Source organism: Natrix helvetica, assembly GCF_964273705.1.
Source record: "Natrix helvetica genome assembly, chromosome: 1".
Lineage (NCBI taxonomy): Eukaryota > Metazoa > Chordata > Lepidosauria > Squamata > Natricidae > Natrix > Natrix helvetica.
In genome coordinates, this window is record NC_138548.1 from 118580761 (window position 1) to 118597446 (window position 16686).

A 16686-nucleotide genomic window follows, 5' to 3' on the forward strand; every position below is an offset into this window, starting at 1 on the left:
AACCAGTGAAATCAGGCAACCATCCTGTCAGTCAATGCCACTAGTCTTTCCATTCGTCCATGGGGTGCGGGGGGGGGGCGGGGAGTTGCAGCTATCTTTGTGATGTGCGTAGTTCAGCTGTGGAATTCTGGAATTTGTCCAGAAATGCACACAGCATTGTTGCACAAGTAGTGCACACACATCTCCTTATGATGCCAATATCATATCTAGAGCCATTCTATTCTGAACTGTCATTGTCTGAATGGCTTCTTGTTCTTTTGCTGCAGCAGTCTCATTAGCTAGGATTTCCTCCACTGCTTGTATATGATACAAAGCATTATTGAAGGACCAGAGCCCATGGAACAAAGTAAGGGGTTGGTATTCTTCAGGTACTTTCTGAATTGTTCAAGATTCCTATGGTTTCCAATCTTTCTTTCAGGTAAAGTGGGCATATTATACTGTAGGTGGGTGGGAAGACCACAGATACATAGCAAATCATATGGTCTCATCCTGACAGTTGTTAAGTCTATTTGTCTTAATATCTTAGCCTTCACACACACAGACGCACCAATCAGCTAGTGGTAATAATTGGGTAACTCCTAATTCTAGTGTGGGTAGCTACAAATACCTTTTGGGGAAATTTTCTAATTGAGAAAACACTTATGGGAGATCGCAGTTCTCCTCTCACTCAACTATGGTTCTGGAGGCTTTTGATTCCAGAACAATAACTTAAGTCCCAGTTCTGCTATTGAGGACGTCACAGACTGCACAGTTCAAGAATCAGGAAGGACAGATTGTGGTTATTTCTTCACTCTGGAAGTAATGTATCCAAGATGCCAGGCCTTCCACTTTTAGTGCCGTATGTGAAGCCCTAACAACGTGAGTGGCAAAGTTTGCCATGAGAACAGGTGAGCCTCCTGACATAGCTTAGCTAGCTGTTGTTTTTGTATATCATTACAATTTTCCCATAGGACTACTTGCCAGGTGGTAGGCTGAGTAAAACTTTCAAGTGATGCTTAACAGTTCACACAAACCTAGCTGTGAAATATGGGTCACAATCAAACGATATACTATTTGGCAGCTCAAACCTAGGAATAATTTCTTCCAGTAGGACGTTTACTACTTCATGCTCTTTATTAGTCCTGCAAACAAAAGCAGATAACAGGCCATGCTGTGAAGGTATATTCTAGTCCCAAACATACTTAAAACCTTACTTTCTAGGTAATACAGTGAAATCTATTTCTCAAATTGTCCCTGGGTAGTTGCCTTTAAGTTAGACGTAGACCGTTGCTTGTGTACGTCGCCCCGAGTCCCTGTGGGGAGAGGGGGCGACTAATAAGTCTGATAAAATAAATAAATAAATAAATAAATAAATAAATATGGGTGGGCACTTGTCTACTTTTGGATTATTTCTGGCACAGATCAGAAAAGCTGCTACAGCTTGAAAATAGCGGAATAGAGACCCTTGTCTACTACACAGCATGTCATAAAATCTACCAGTGCTTTTGACCCCCAATGTGTGCCAACATGTATTTCTTAAATAATCTTTAGAGGTGTATCTGGTACAATAAATGTGCTCTCTAACCTCCACCACCCATCATTCCCCTCCTTGCCTCCAATAAACTTAGCCCATGCCCTGTCCCCAGGTGTATAAGAGGGTGAGGAAGTGGGTATGGATGGAGACATCAGAATTAGGGAAGCTGTTCATTCTGAGTGTCATAGGGCAGCTTCCTTAGCAGCCCTATCTGCAGCCCGGTTCCCTTTCGCATAAAGAGTGTCTTCCTTAGAATGCTCCTTGACATGTATGACTGCTTCTTCTTTTGGCTGCCAGACTGCTTCCAATAATTCTAAAATTTATGGGCCATACTTAATAATTCACCCCTTTCCATTTAGTAATCCTCTTTCCTTTCATAAAGCTCCATGGGTGTGCAAGATTCCAAAGGCATATTTGCTATCTGTGTAAATATTTACTGTTAGTCTTACAGCCAGCTGTAAGGCTCTAGTTAAAGCTACCAGCTTGGCCAGAGGACAGAAGGGGCCTTAGGAATGAACATGAGCCAATTAATGGAAATTGCATGAAGGGTCATTGTGAATAGAGACAAAGTAGAAAAAAGGAAGAAAGATGACAGGATGCAATGTAAAGCTGAATTGCTGACAGTTGCATTGTCAAATAACTCCAAAACCCAGGGCAGACGTCAATGAAATTGGTGTAAGGAAGAAGGCACTGGATACTAGAGTGTCCCAAGAGACTTGAAGTCAGAATAAGGGGACAAGGAAGTGGACAGAATAGAAGAATTGACTCGAGAGATCAAGATTTATGATTCACAGAGAGGAAGAAAGTATGTTTGGACTAGGCTTTTCCAAGGATTTAAAAATTCACCTACCCTTTTTGGTGAAGCCTTAGCCTCAGACCTAGAAAATTTCCAGCCTTGCAAAGATGGAGTTGTGCTACTCCAATATGTAGACGATATCTTAGTAACCGGACAGACGAGGGAGACTTGTTAAGAAAATACCAATCAACTGCTTCATCTGTTAATGGACAAGGGATATCGTGCCTCAAGGCAAAAAGCTCAGCTGGTAAAGCCCCAAGTTAAATACCTAGGGTACACCATAAGTCGAGGACAGAGAGCAATAGGACACGAGCGAAAAGAACCTGTGTGCCGAATTGCGGAACCAATGACTAGGAAAGAGTTATGGGGATTTTGGGGTGCGGCAAGATATTGCAGAATATGGATTCCAAATTTCGGGCTTCTAGATAAACCTCTTTATGCATCCACAAAGGGGGTGGTGGTGAAAAGAACCCTTTGTTTGGGGTTTAGAACAGAAATGGGCGTTCAAAGCCCTAAAATCAGAATTATCTTAGGCTCCGGTAATGGGACTCCCCAATCTAGAAAAACCTTTTAATCTCTTTGTGGACTCAAAAGGCAATATGGCTCTGGGAGTCCTGACGCAAGAAAAGGGAAGTTGGCAACAACCTGTGGCTTATCTATCCAAACAGTTGGATTGCGTTGCAAAAGGCTGGCCACATTGTCTCAAAATCCTGGCCGCTACGGCTCTCCTGATGGAGGAAACTAATAAATTAACCTTCGGACAGCCTACCACTATCTATACCAGCCACGCAATTCAAGGGATCCTAGAGACAAAGGGACATTTATGGTTAACAAACCCCAGAATTTACAAGTATCAGATACTCCTGACTTAGAATCCACAAGTAACCTTAAAACACATGAATGCCCTAAATCCAGCCACTGTATGCACACCTGTATGCAAGTCATTGAGAGTCAGTTTTAATGCAGACCAGACTTAATGGACGTACCGTTGAAACATGCAGAGTATAACTTGTTTACTGACTGGTCGAGCTTCATTACTACGGAAGAGCGCTATGCAGGCTATGCGGTAGTCTCTCTTGACAGAGTCATAGAAAGTGGACCTCTTCCAAAAGGCACTAGTGCCCAAGTAGCAGAATTATGGGCTTTGATCCGAGGGCTAGAGAGGACAAAGAATGAAAGAGTGAATATATGGACTGACTCTATATATTCCTTTCTTACTTTGCATGTCCATGCAGCTGTTTATAAGGAAAGAGGTCTTTTAACAGCCTCAGGAAAAGAAATTAAATACCCCTTCCTAATTGAAAGGCTCATAGCTGCTGTAAAAATGCCAAAGAAAGTCTCTGTTATGCATTGCAAGGGCCACCAGAAGGGACAAGATGAAATAGCCAGAGGGAATAGGGCCGCCGACAAAGAAGCAAGGTGATTGGCAACCCAAGAAGATCAGGGTTACCCTGACATAACCGCTTACGTAGCATTAGAGATGCTGAAAGGACTGAGCCCTAGATACTCCAAGGCAGAGGAACTCCAAGCAACTGTAGACTTGAGGGGACATAAACAAGGAGAGTGGTATGTACTTCCAGATGGAAGGATTTTTGTACCCGCTAACTTAGCCTGGCAAGTAGTAAAAGATTCCCATTCAACAATGCATATGGGCAAAACTACATTAGCCGAAGTGCTTCAACGTATATTTTACATCGATCACCTCCACTCTCTATGTGCCCATGCAAGTGAAAGATGTAACACATGTGCCCAAGTTAATCCAAGACAAGGACCTAGACTTCCCCCCAGAAGCCAACCTAAAGAGTATTAACCCATAGATTCATGAGTTGTTGACTTCACAGATATGCCCAAATGTGGACTTTATAAAGCTATGCTGGTCATGGTGTGTAACTATACTGGATGGCCTGAATGTTTTCCTACAAAGATGAAGCAGGTACGCGAAGTGGCCAGAATCCTGCTTAAAGACATTGCGCCCCGATATGGAATTCCCTCATTCATATCATCAGATAACGGGCCAGAGTTTGTGCACCAAGTAATTCAAAAGCTAGCAAAATCTTTAGGACCCAATAGAGGCTCTACTGTTCTCTACACCCCCGAAGTGGAGGCTGCACAGAATATTCAAACCACACTGTTAAGGAAAAGATAACTAAGGTGTGTCTTGAAACCCATCGTAAATGGGTAGACACCTTCCCTTAGCTCTCTGGTCTATGAGATGTACTCCATGTAAAGAACTTAAATTATCTCCTTTTGAAATGAAGTTTGGATGGCCACCGGTTATAAGCCCTAATTTGAAAAATCATATAGGGGACCTAGGACAGCTGGGGTCCTCATGGGTAAATCAAATGGTGGGAGAATTAAATAAGGACATACAAGAAATCCAACAGTATTGTGTTTCTCTCATCCCACCATTTCTGACGACTTCTAGTCATAATATTCAGGTGGGGGACAGAATGTGGGTGAAACACTGGAAAGGGGAGAACTTAAAACGTAGATGGAAGGGTTCGTATACTGTAGTCATGTGTACTCCGCTTACAGTAAAAGTTTTAGAATCGAAGTCTTGGATTCATTGGACCCATGTTAAGCCAGTCGCTGAGGAGTACTGGGAAGCTAACCGGGATGAAGCCCATCCTTTAGTGATACACTTAAAGAAACGCCCCCTATAACTGTCCTACTGGCAACGGGCAGTTATATACGGGGCAGAAGAGGCCCTACTGAAGTCACACTGGAAGCTGACTTCTCTATGTATGGCTGAAAATTTGAAGAAAACAACGTTCAAAATTATTAGCTATAAGATGAATTAGAAAATTTGAGCACCTGTCAGGGCATGGTAGTGCAAGCTTTTATGTCCATAGCTGCTCTATCTTTTGCTTTCGTAAGTCTGATTATCCTTATTTTGATTTGTTGTGTATTTCTAGCAAATAAGATTTGGTCTTGTGGAGCGCCCAAAGCTGATACTGCAACCCCTCAGACTATATTTAATCCGTGCCTTCTCCCTGACGTGGTGATTCTGTAGGCTAAAAAGAATTGTGTTAGGATAATTTTTGCATGAGGGACAATTATGAGCCTTTTGTGGCTCTGGCTGTTATTGGCAAGAGGGCTTGCTAAGTGATAACGTCCTGAATATTAGTTCCCAATGTTGCAAAAATACCTGAGCAACACCCCTTGCTCTTGAAGAAAGGTCCAAGGATGTTAGAAATCCCAGAGAACAGGGTAAAAGCCAGTCACAGGAAGTGGAACAGGTCCGCTTCCACCAATGGCGCATCATCTATGCTTGGGGATGGAACCGTAAGCCAATCCCGACATCAAAAGCCAATTACCTGACAAACTCTGCAAGAAAATTGGCACAGCATAGGGGAAATGGGCCCCTGCAACAATTGAGAAAAGGGAACTATATGTTAAGAGTGTTGGAATTAGGTCAAAGCTTAATTAATCAGTCAGACCCTGCCCTGGGTCAAAAATGCTTGTTGTGTTTGTCTGCTGGACCTTCATCTTATCATGCTGTTCCAGTTGAGCCAGATTTTTGGGGAAAAACCAAAGCTACAATAGTCTTTGACAAGGGAGGTAGATGGGGAACCAAAATGCTGCAAGGTGATTTGTATAATGCACTCAAAAAGGCTGGGGATGAGCCATCTCCCCATCATTGGCCCCATAACCATTGGTGTATAAATCATAGGGTCACCCTCCTTGTGCATCAAAAGCTATCAGAAACCTGGCATTTCTGTGGGGTCACTGTCAGAGGAACAATGCCCATCTGAAATGTACCTTGCCCCTAGGAAGACACTCGTGGATGTAAAATTAACCCACAGCATGTCTCCCTCTGCTCACAACCTCTTCCAACAGAAGGTCATTTTCTCGCTTCCCCCCCCCTCGTTTTTAACCATTGGGAGGGGAATTTGACTACTGGAAGATGCCCAAAGCCATTCAGCCACTCCAATTTCCTGTTTGACTTTCGATCAATCCACTACAGGACTTTGTGTTTCCCTTCCCCCTGGAAACACCAGTTCCCGATATCTCTTTGAAGGTCAAGTCCTCAGGAATAAGCAAATGGACCCTAACCAAGAAGTTCCATTACAGCCCCTGACTGGTATGTTCCTAGCAGGAACCTTACAGGTCTGGACTAATGAAAGGAACCTCCTTCTCCATGAACATCAGCGTACGTGTAGGAAAAAGTGGAATTTTCCTTCTATGTGGAAAAAATGTATATCTATGTTTACCCACTAATTGGACTGGCACATGCACTCTAATACACCTCCTCCCTAAAATGGGTGTGGGAAATGGGGAACAGGCTCTTCCTGTACCTCTAATGGGATATGTCCAGAAAAGAGTGCCACTCCTAATCCCACTGTTAGCGATACTAGGAATACGGACAGCAGTTGGAACAAATGTGGGTGGAATGACCCACTCCATCACACAGTTTAGGCAATTGTCAGAAGAGTTAACTCTAACCCTAAACCAAATTGCTGGCACCCTGGTTGAGGTCGAAGATCAAATAGATTCCTTGGCAGCGGTGGTTTTACAAAACTGCTGTGCCATAGATCTCTTAACTGCTGAAAAAGGTGGGCTACATGTATTCCTGGGAGAAGACTGCTGTTTCTATATGAACAGATCAGGAGCAGTCCGAGGGGTGGTCAAAGAACTGCGGGACTGAGCTTCCTCAATTGGTCAAAGACTGCAAGGGAGAGAGGCATGGTTTTCTTAGTTACTGGGATCAGGTTGGATTAAACAAATGCTGTTTCTTCTGCTATATGGGATCGCAAGCTTAGCCTTTCTTCCTTGCATAATACCCCTACTCAAGCAACTTGTTATGCGGTCCGTAAAGGAAATACAGGTTGAAAGAGAATTAATGCTAATGGAAAGCCTTATTAACCATAGGATTGTCCCACATCCCGACGAGGAAGACGAAATTTCAGATACTGGCTCGTACGTTCAACTTGCACTCTTAGGAGTGGAGAAAGTACTTCCAGAAGATAAGCCCTAAGAATTATTCGATGTGTATTACTTGTTTCTTTTCTTTTTTGCTGATATGTATTCTGCATGCTTATATTGTTAATCATAAAACTTTGTAATAGGCTAGACTCTATTGTGGCTATTAATAGAGTCTAGAAGAGGGGGATAAAGCAGGATAAAATGTGAATTAAAATATAAGAATGAGATGTGGCAAAAGGGACAGATAAAAAACTTGCTTGTAAGAAGACAGGGAAATGTCATCAGCCTTCAACCACAGAAGTCCAGTAAATGTCCTTATGTTCAGCTAAAGTTCGCATAGAGATACGTAGTCAGTACCTATGACCCAAGACAAAAGGAGAAGTAAGACCCTATCTACTTATAAGGCTTTTTCCTCAAAGTAACCAATAAGAAATTAGTTAAGTGTTTCTGTGTTGTGCCACTTTTGAGAATGTATAAGAATGCGCTCTTCGATAATGAAGGATGTTCAGAACTTGCAATACTAGCCTTGGGTTAGTTTTCTGAACCTGGCTGCCAATGAACTTCTCCTTGCATCCCGAGACATCTAAGTGTGTCATTTCCTGCAACAGTGGAGCAAGGTGAAATAATAAGAAATATCGTCTAATAAACACTTTAGTAATAATTCTGCAATTTGTTCTATTGGTCTATATCTGTCCCATTCCTAAGCCTTGGCTAACGAATGCCCCGGGAGTTATCTAATACACATTTCATTTGCTGGAGGCCATCTCCATTGCTAACTTTTGGCTGAGGTCTGCAAGTTGTCTAATCCTTGTTACTTTTTATCAGCTTTCTAGCTACCCATAATTGCTACAAGCTTTACACATGCGTATTTCCTGTTGATAAGCATTCTTTGTTCTTGCGAGAGAGACAGACAGACCCCCCTTCCAAAAAAATTACAGTCTTCCTAATTTACTTTCAAGTGTGTGCCACAACCTTGCTTTAGCAGCCAGCCCATCAATATGGACTGCTGAATCTAGTTATGATGGGTTTGTTTTCCTTACGTTGTGCCCTAACTACTGTTTCACTCAATGATCAAGATTCAGTCCCAATTTTGTTTGTAAGGTGAGGACTGCCTAAAATAAAATAAAATTTCAAGGAATATATCTTCAAGTATACAAATCACACACACACAAAAAGAAAAGCCTGAGAGGTCAGAATTGCATAGTCACTTGGAACTATTTCAAAAACCTTCAGTTTCCATTTTTGTTTCTTTTTCAGAATTTTTCAATTGATTGAAATCTCCCCATTTTGAAAGTATCCTTAAAAAAAATCACTATTCTGGGAAAGCTTCATTCAAGGGAAAAGTAAAGTTGAGAATGAGACAGAAGTAGGAAACTTTGGTGGAATAACAACCTCAGTAGCTTACAAAAAAGAAAACAGTTGTACAAATGCAATTCACTTTTTCATAGGTATATTTGACAGTGATATAATTCAAAGTTACTATTTACTTCTCACTTCTCAAATTACTGCAGACTTTCATGAAAAAGCAAGATTTCTCAGATTTATAGCTGCTCAAAAGAAAAACTAAATGCTTCTATTTCTCCCTGAAATCAGTGGAAGTTTAAAACATTAATTTTGTTAATGTACATTCTCATTGTACATATTTTGCAGAGCAAGGGATAGACTATCATTTTTTTTGTAAAAATCATCAAAATTAGCAAAAAGTCAACAAATCAGCACATTGATTTTTTTCATTTTTAATAGAAGTCAAGCATGTATATTTCTGATAAAATCATGTGTCTACACAAATAGTTCTTTCTCCAATAATTTGCCATAAATTGCATCCTATTGCTTTTTATTTTCTTTAAAAAATTATACCAGTGAATAAAATTACATAAGTTATAAATCTGCATCTATTATTTGAACATAATTAAGTATATATGCCACCCAAAATCAATAGACTTAATCTAAATTATTGCTGTCATAATTACTAATTGCCTCTTTCCATGGCTGTGCTAATTGCTTACATTTGAATAGGTGGAAGACTATACTGGCATGAAACTTATTGCCTCCATAAGTGATCTTTATTTGACCCTATTGCCTCTTTTGCTTCATGTTTCAGTATTACTAGACAGATCAGACAGAACTAATGCGACAGAGGTCTAAAACTATTTTTATTGGAACATAATAACAGAATCTTATGAGTTAGAATGTGCTTCTCCCGCTCTCTTTATTGTCATGTGTGTAATAATGTCTATGTTTTATGTTATCTCTGAACTTCAATTGTTATACCCAGTTCTTTATACATGTTAGGAAACAGTTAACATTTCTAGTCATGTGATCTGGGGGCAGGAAGTTGTTGTAAGATGGATGCTGCTGAGTAAAGACAAGCCTCTGGTTCAAGCTCCTTGCTGTCTGCCTTTATATTGTGTTAAATCATCACGTGGTACCAGGAGTGGGGTAAGAAGAGACATGGCAGCAAACAGCAACACAAAGGACATTCCTTCCCTGGATTTGGAGTCAGGGAACATATCTGAAAACTGGTCAAAGTGGAGGGAGCTGATAGAGATTGTGTTTGCAGGACCTGATGCAGACAAATGGACTGATCAGCAGAAAGCAGCACACTTTCTGATTTGTGTGGGACAGAAAGGATGTGATGTGTGCAGAGCCTGGCAAGCAAGTGGAGAGATCACTGCAGAGGACAAAAAGAAAACAGAGGTACTGTTTGCAAAGTTTGAAGCATACTGCAACCCAAGGAAAAACTCCATGGTGCAGAGAAAACTGTTTATGAGAGGAACCAGTGTGGAGGTGAATCTGTGGGTGAATGGGTGACACAGCTGCACTTGCTTGCCAAAGACTGTACTTTTCATGATGCTGGAGATATGGTTAAGGACCGTATTCTGATGGGCAGTAAATTTAAGGAAGTGCAGGAAAAACTGCTGCAGGAAGAAGACTTAAATCTTGAGAAAGCCATAAGGATTGCCAGAGCATATGAAATGTCAAGAAAGTACATGCAAATGCTGGAAGGAAAACAGCACCAGATCAATGCTATAGAAACTCAAAGCAGTAGATATGGTCAAGAAAGGGCACACAAAGGAACAAAAGGCACCTATGGCATTGGGACAAGTAACAGAGAAGCAGCTTGTGGATGTTGTGGAAACATGCACCATAAAAATAGTGTTTGTCCTGCAAGGGGGAAGATGTGCAAGAAATGCAAGAAAAAAGGACACTTTGCCAGGATGTGTAAACTGTCTTCACAAACCGGAAGATCACAAACAGGGTTGTACACCATAGAGGACAATGATGACAATGCAGGGTCAGACTCGGACTGCTCCCTGATATATCTTGCAGCGGTACAGAAAGCACATCAGTCTGCAGATGAAGCAAATGTAACATTACAAATAGGGGCTAACAAAACTCCAGTTACATTCAAAATAGATACTGGAGCACAAGTAAATTGTGTGCCAAACCACATATACTTGGAACACCTTAGGAATGAATCCCCCTTAGAGACTCTGGGCCTACCGAAACTAATGGGATATGGTGGTGAAAAGTTGAAAGTAATGGGTCGCTGTAATGCAAAATGCTCTTACAAGGGATCTGAAGAGGTTTTACAATTTTTTGTGATAGAATCGCAAGCCCCAGCCATACTAGGTCTCAAAACAAATAAAGAGATTGGACTTGTGAAGATCATAATGACTGTGGATGGTGGGCATAGCAGTCTGATAGAGGCTGACATTAAACCTGAGTACTGTGATCTATTCAAGGGCCTGGGGTGCCTTCCAGGTATAAGCCACGTACGTATAAAAGAGGGTGCACAGCCTGGCATTCATGCCCCAAAGAAAATACCTCTAACTCTTGTGGATAAAGTTAGACAGGAACTCACTAGGATGGAGAAGCTGGGAGTAGTAAAGAAGGTCACTGAACCATCGGAATGGGTCAGTTCTATAGTTGTGGTGGAGAAGAAGAACACAAGTGCAATTCGCATATGCATTGACCCACGGGATTTGAACAAAGTAATAATGAGAGAACACTACAAACTCCCCACCATGGAGGACATAGCACACAAGCTAGTAGGAGCAACAGTGTTCAGTGTACTAGATGCCCAGTCTGGTTACTGGCAATTGCGTCTTGAGAAGCCAGCAGTTACCTCACCACTTTCAACTCTCCTGTGGGTCGATGGCGCTTCACAAGGCATAGCATCGGCACAGGAGATATTTCAAAAGACATCACACAAACTGATTGCTGGTTTACAGGGTGTTGAAGTAATTGTTAATGATTTGTTGGTCTATGGAAAGGATCAAGTAGAGCATGACAGAAGCCTTACTGCTTTGCTCAATCAATGTCGTGAGAGAAATCTTAAACTCAATCCAAACAAAATGCAAATTGGGGTAGAAGAAGTGACATATTTTGGACACCTACTAACCAAAGAGGGCTTGAAGCCTGATCCAAAGAAGATTACAGCAGTTCTTAACATGAAGGCCCCAACCTCCAGAAAGGAGCTGGAGACATCATTGGGCATTTTCAACTATCTATCCAAATTCTCTCAGGGCCTCACTCAACAGACAGCACCACTACACACATTGCTTCAGAAGGATGCTGAAGTATCCTTCTGCAAACATGGAAAAGACTTTTGACAAAGTGAAGAAACTGATCACTAAACATCCAGGGCCAATGCTGAAATATTTTGACGTAAATGCTGACACCGTGCTTCAAGTGGATGTATCCCAGTTTGGGCTGGGTGCTGTACTAACTCAACAAGGACATCCTGTGGCATATGTTTCACGTGCACTGACTATGTCACAAGCCAATTATGCTCAAATTGAGAAAGAGATACTGGCCATTGTGAATGGATGTGAGAAATTTCACCAGTCCATATATGGTCACCCAGTAGTTGTGGAAACTGACCACAAGCCGTTGGAGTGCATACTACAAAAACTGCTAGCTTCTACAACTCCATGCTTGCAGCAAATGATTATGAAATTACAGCAGTATGATCTCACAGTGAAGTATAAGCCTGGAAAGGAAATTCCAATGGCTGATAGCCTGTCAAGGGTGTTTCCAGAAGGACATGAATCAAGGGATGAACCTGAGTTGGAAGAGTAGATACATACAGTATTAGTGAACATGCCAATATCAGATGTATGGCTGGAGAAGATAAGACAAGACACCAAACAGGATAAAGTACTAGTGAAACTAATTCATGTCATGTGCAATGGCTGGCCAGAAAAACGCAAGAAGCTGTGTCCTGAGCTGCAGGAATACTGGCCTGTGAAAGATGAACTATCCATTCATGAGGATATCATTTTAATGGGTGACCGTATCCTTATTCCTAAGTCACAGCAGGCAGAACTAATGGAACAAATTCACCAGGGACATTTGGGCATTACTCTGTGTAAGCGCAGAGCACGGGAGGTGGTTTACTGGCCTAATTTGGACTCTGATATTGAGACACTTGTAAAGAAGTATGACACCTGCCAGACATTTCAAAAAAACAATGTGAAAGAACCTCTTACACCATGGAATGCTCCTTCACGGGCGTGGCAGAGACTGATTACAGATATTTTTCATTTTGGAGACATCCACTACCTGATGGTAGTAGACTACTACAGCAAATACTTTGAACTAGTGCAGCTGGGAAGTCTAAAAGTGTCAACAGTAATATGGGCTTTTAAGACAATACTTTCAAAACATGGAGTGTGTGAAGAACTTGTGTCTGACAATGGGCCACAATTCTCATGTGCTGAATTCCAGTGCTTCCTGCATGAATGGGGAATCAAGCACAAGCCCTTATCACCCACAGGCCAATGGCTTAGCAGAGAAGTATGTTGGCATAGCCAAATCCATTATACAGAAAGCACCATCATCAGGGCAGGATATGTACTTAGGCATATTAAATTATCGTGCAACACCCATTGAGGGTTTATGCTCACCTGCACAGCTGCTAATGGGGACAACACTGAGCACCACAGTGCCTATTGCACCAGATAAATTGCAGCCTCATTCTATCCCACATGAGCGGGTAACAGCTCAGAGGATCATAAACATGAGAAAGCAAAAACAGTATTTTGATAAATCTACCAAGTTTCTTCGTCCACTGTGTGCTGGGCAAGCTGTGAGACACAGAGTCACTGGGAGAACACGGGAACCTGCTCGAATTGTCAGAGAAGCCAATTCACCAAAATCATATGTAGTTGAATCTGAGTGTAGATAGCAACTGAGACGAAACAGGTGTCATCTTCGTCCAGACACTGCCACTGATACTTCATCAGAAGAAGCAAATAACAAGGAAAATGAAGCGCAAATGCATAATGGTACAGAATTCCTGAACACAGATATACAATCTACCCAGGACACCAAGGATAACACAAGCATATCAGCATGTCACAACACTGGGAGTGACTCCCAACTTGATAGCAATCCTACTGCTGATGAGATGGTGGTTACTTTCTCTCTCTATGGTTGAGCTATTAAACCAAAAATATGGAAAGACTTCGTATCATATTAGATGTTTTATATTTAAGAGGGAAGATTTAATGATGTGTATGTTTTATGTTATATCTCAAGTTTAATTGTTATGCCCAGTTCCTTATGCATGTTAGGAAACAGTTAACATTTCTAGTCATGTGATCTGGGAGCAAGAAGTTGTTGTAAGATGGATGCTGCTGAGTAAAGAAAAGCCTCTGGTTCATGCTCCTTGCTGTCTGCCTTTATATTGTGTTAAATCATCACAATGTGAATCAGGGAGAGACTTGTCTGAGAGAATTTTTTAAGTTTGCTGCTTGTTCAAGCCTCACCTATCAGACCTTGGCAGCAGCTCTTCCTCCCCCCCTTCAAGGCCATTTCCTATCTCCTTTCCATCACAGCAGCCACAAAGCCTCCTTCCAATGTACTGCTGACAAAGCCTGGGATTTTTAAAAATATATTTTGATGCTGCCCTCAGTTGTGGTGAAACAAAGGGGAAAATACTATTTTAACTCTGGCACGTGACTTGTAGCTGCTTCATTCTTGGGCTGCAGAACAAACAGATATAGCAGAAGTAAGATGATGCCAGAGCAAGCTTGTGCTGTAGCTAAGTGAAAATCAAAAAAAGTCCTGAGACAACACAAACTGGGAGATCCTGTTATAGATTTCTATCTGCTTGCTGAGATGATCTTGAAAAATATTTGGCCTACATAAATTTTAGTAAGAGACAAATCTTCACTCATAAGGAACTTTAGTCACTTGAATGGGAAACAATGTGGGCATATTTTCTTGATTGGGTATGGATTTTAAAGAAGATAATAAAACAGAAATTAAATTCTAACATAATTATCAAACAAAGAAGAGATAAGAAAACCCATGTGCTAGTCATCTGTGGCTTGTTGTTCTGTGTGACCTCTCATTCCATATAATCTGCATATGTTGTGATGCTTAATGTTCGAGGATGATATTAAAGCAGGATAAAATGAGAATTAAAATATAAAAGTGAGACGTGGCAGAAGGAAGATATAAAGACCTGCTTTTAAGACATGTACAACAATTGTGGTAACCTGCGGCAGGACTTAGAACAATATTTTGCTGAGGACAGAATGGACCGTCTGGTGCCCAATTGAGGCCATCTTGCCCAACCTTCAGGCACCGACAGAAACTTTCTCTGGAAGGGGGCAGACGAACCCCTTCGGGCATCCGACGGACACCGCCGATCCAAGAACCAGACTGAGATCAGGACAAGTCAATAAATTATGCCAGCTAAGAAGAGAAAATGCCTGCAGGCAAGTATTGTGGGAATTGTAGACCCACTTGGTTGAAAGTGGAAGAGGAGGCCCTGATCACCCCCAGGAGCTCGGGATAGCATGCCTTCCTAACGGAACCGGCGTATCCTAATGAGGCTCTAGAATTGTGTGGTGGTTAAGCCACTGCAGTTCCTGTTGGTGACCATGAGTCTCCGGGGCCACAGGTCAGTGGAAAGTGTCTTAGAAATAGAACATGGGTGGTGGAGGAAGCGTTCCTCGGATGCCTCTTAAATGCATGTTAAGAAATTTTAAGAAAGCTTTTAGTGGAGATAATGGAAATTGCACGGAAGATCTTTGTGAATAGACACAAAGAAGAAGAAGGGGAAGAGGAATGAGGCCCCGTAGATTCCAGGGTAGAGGCTGAAGCCAGCTCTAAGAGAGGACAGAAGCTATAGGCTTGGCCGCGGTAGATGAGTGGCCTGAAGACTGAAGGGGACCAGGGTTAAGTCAAGCCTCCCCCCCCCTGAACCCTTGGTCCCAATGAAGATAGGGGGCAATAATGTAACCTTTTATTGAAGGCCTTGAAATGTTCCCTGAATGGAAAAAATATGGAACACTGGTTCCTCTATATGCCTGAGTGTCCAGTTCCTCTTTTGGGTTATGACATCCTATGCAAGATGGGAGCTACCCTGTCCTTTGAGGAAGATAAGATGGCCCTGGTGATAAGGCACTCCCCAGATGAAATTCTGTGAAAATGGTGTCCTCGAGTGTCCAAGAGTTTTGAGTCCTCGATACCTGGCAGGCATTTGAAGTGCACCAGTTATGGGCAGAAGATAATGCTCCAGAACATGCAGCTCACCATTAGTCATTCAAGTAAAGTCTCTGGCAGAGAAATTATCCTCACCCCCATTGTATAAGCAATTCAAGACCATATTACCAAAGACTTAAGAGCAGGTAATTAAAAAAAATATTAGAAAAGAGAAGACAGTTAACACTCCAGAACAAAGAAGAAGAAGAAAGAGTTGTAAGGTGTGTAGTCCTGGGTGGACAGGATACAACACTTTTAGAAAAACCCTGAGATATAGCCAGTTACCAGAATGGGTAACAAGCCTCAAGGATGAAAGAAAAAGAGAGTCTCAATGAAACATTTAGTTTCTGTGTTGTTTTAACTTGTGTGTTTCTCCTTGTTTCTGAACTCACCAGTCTATTTGGGCAGATATACAAAGTCTGATGGAAATTTTATTAACCCCAGAGGAAAGAAGGCTGGTGAAGGGAACCATGAATAAGCCTTTTCAGAAGGATCATGCAAAAGATCTAGACTGGACATGGTTACTGGAGGAACCAGATTGGGAACCTTAGTCCATTCAGCTGCAAAACTATTGGACCTTAGTTGTTAGGACTCAAACAAAAAGTTAAGAACTTAGGGAAGGTCTATCAAATTCAACAGAAAAAGGATGAAAATTCAGGGGAATTCTTAGAATGCATTTATCAAACCCTTAGCAATTTACCACATTAGATCCTGAGGTTGAAGAAAATAAGAGAATGGTCAATATGATCTTCATTGGTCACTCTGCAGATGACATTAGGGTAAAAATTACAGAAGACAAAAAGGGGCCCCAGGAAAGGCATCTCCGAACTTGTAGAATGAGCATACAAAGCGTATATTAATTGAGCTCAAATTTAGAGAAGAAGGAACTTTAAAAGACAAGAGGAAACACATTTTTTCCTCGCCAAGGCTCTTAGACAGAAAGAGTGGG

The 16686-nt window shown here is 41.7% G+C and overlaps 1 pseudogene across 1 annotated transcript in view; it reads left to right on the forward strand.

The window, feature by feature from the left end:
- LOC309389280 (acyl-CoA (8-3)-desaturase-like) overlaps window positions 1-16686 on the forward strand; it is a 176086-nt pseudogene that overhangs the window by 19364 nt on the left and 140036 nt on the right. The window lies entirely within an intron of this gene.